This window comes from Numida meleagris, chromosome 13 (assembly GCF_002078875.1).
Source record: "Numida meleagris isolate 19003 breed g44 Domestic line chromosome 13, NumMel1.0, whole genome shotgun sequence".
In the NCBI taxonomy this organism is placed as follows: domain Eukaryota; kingdom Metazoa; phylum Chordata; class Aves; order Galliformes; family Numididae; genus Numida; species Numida meleagris.
This window is the reverse complement of record NC_034421.1, coordinates 4,902,870-4,905,247: the sequence shown is the minus strand read 5'-3', so window position 1 is coordinate 4,905,247 and position 2,378 is coordinate 4,902,870.

The window sequence follows — 2,378 nt, the reverse complement described above, 5'->3', positions numbered from 1 at the left end:
CCCCCCCCCTCCCTCGTGGGGCACGGCCTAAACAAACACCGTGCGTGCTCCCCCCGCCCAAACGTTGTGCGTGGCCCTACCCGCACCGTGCACAGCCCCCACCCCTTGCATGGCCCCCCGCCTTGCAATGGGAACACCTTCGTGCGCTGACCCCACCTCCACCGACCTCTCCCACCCTGCATGACACCCCCAGCCCCACTGTGCACCCTATTGACCCCCCCTTGCGCCATGCCCGGACCCTCTGGTGGTGCATGGAGCCCCCCATGCACAGCCCAGGACCCCCCTGGCTGCACAGCTCAGCGCGATGCAATGCATGAGCTTTGCACCCCCGAAGCAGGGCGGTGCGGGGCCGTATCCCAGGGGGTGCCACACACCCACGGTGCCAAAATTCTGCCCCATTCACCCCAGCGATGTCCCCAACCCCAGGCACAGCCCCGGCCCCTAGCACAAGTGGGATACCCCAATGTGGGGGGGCAGAGCCTCGTGTCCCCGCCGCTCTGCAATATGGGGCAGTGGGGACAAAGCAGGGAACGAGGGTGCAGCCACCGCCCTGGGGCCCCTGGGAACACCTCTGTTTGCCCAGCACGATGTGATCCGGAGCAGAGCAGCGCGTTAATGTGCCCAGTGGTGATAAGAGGGTGGCAAAGGGGCCAATGCTGCACCGAGGATAGAGGGGGGACAGAAAGGGGACAGGGAGGGAACAAAGTGGGGACACACAGGGGACAGAGCAGGGATGTCAGTGCTCGTGTATCACTGGGGATGGAGGAATGGGAACAAGGCAGACGGGCCACGGGTGTGCGTGCTGAGCGGCACCTCCGCTGCGCCCCGTCCCACTGTGTGCATGCAGCACTCACTGCCCCCCAGCACGGGATGGGGCCGCAGCCACCACGTGGAGCACCCCGGGCTCCAGGGACCAGGATGATCCCGTCGGGAAGGGGCTGGTCCCCACCCGGCGCTGCCCCGCTGTTTGATGTGGGACCCAGCCTCGGCCGCCGCGCCGGCTCCGCGCCGTCATCCTCCAATAAATACAGAGCGGCGCGATGGCTCGCTGCTTTATTAATTTTTGGCTTCATCAAAGGCTGCTTTAATCATCGTTCTCCCTCCTGCCACCGCCGCTTGCTTGCAGTGCTCCTTTGGGGGACGTGCGCACCGCCAGCCCCATGCTTTGCTGCTTTGGCTGCGTTCCTCACCTTCCTCCTCACCCCAGTGCTGCAGAACCCACATGGACCTTTGCCGTGCAAGGAGGAACGCTGGGGCTGCATCCTTGATGCCATCACCGTGGGTCCTCATCCACCACAATGACCCCTCGGAGCACAGATGGTGCTCCCAAAAAGCTCTTCTGCCCCCAAGCCCTCCTTTCACCCCACAATGTCGCGGGGTCATGGCACACCCTACACCCGGCGCACCCCAAACAGAGTGGGGATGAGTCGAGGGCAATGCTCCCCAGCGTGGGTTTCAGGTGCTGTGGGGGGGCCACTGCGTCCCCAGGTGCCACACAGGGCACACTGCGTGTCCCTGTGGGAGGGCAGGGGCTGTGATTCCCCGGGCACTGCAGGGCACGGGCGTGGGGTTGGCGTCCCCAGCAGTGCCGGCCCAACTCGTGGTGGCTCGGGGCTGTGACCTGGCGCCGGGGCCAGCAGCTCGTGGGGACGTGGCTGGTGCTGGTGATGCTGGTGGTGCTGGTGGTGCCGGGGCTGGTGCTGGGCTGGCTGCAGCTCTCCAAAAATCCCGCAGAACGGGACGGGCCTCTCCGTGAACCTGTCAGGCTGCATTCAGCCACGCTGCCTCGGCCGTGCGCAGCGAGTGGGGCTGCTGAGAAATCGTCGCTCGTGGTTTCCCCTATGTGCCTCCATCATCGGCACGGCCACGGCACAGAGTGTTCCTGTGCATGCCATGTCCTCGCCGTCCCCATCTTGGGACACCCAGCTGGGGCATGGCAGCCCGGAGCTGGTCTGGAGCAGTTTTCCCAAAGTAGGGCAATTAAAGTAATATAGGAAAATGGAAAGTATTCGTCAGGAGCTGCAGTGGCAGAAGGGGAAGGCGCTGCATGAGTCAGCGAGCCCAAGCGGAGCCCCAGCAGCAGGTAAACAAGCAGGAGGTGTTAGTCACCGGGTCCTGCTTTGGGATGGGCAGCACAAAGCCCTCCTGCTCCGGAAAGGCGCTCGGTGGTGCCAGGATGCAGAGGAGAGCTGCATCACCACGTGGAGGTGCCACCGGGAGCATCCAACGTGAGGGCATCAGCGGGATGGGGACGTGGGACACGTGGCTCCAGGAGTGCCCAGAAGAGCTCTTCTCCCTGTGCGTGACCCAGGGCACCTTGTCTGCCCACACCTCCGCTCAGCCATCATTACGTGGAGCCAGACGGACGGATGCCCAGG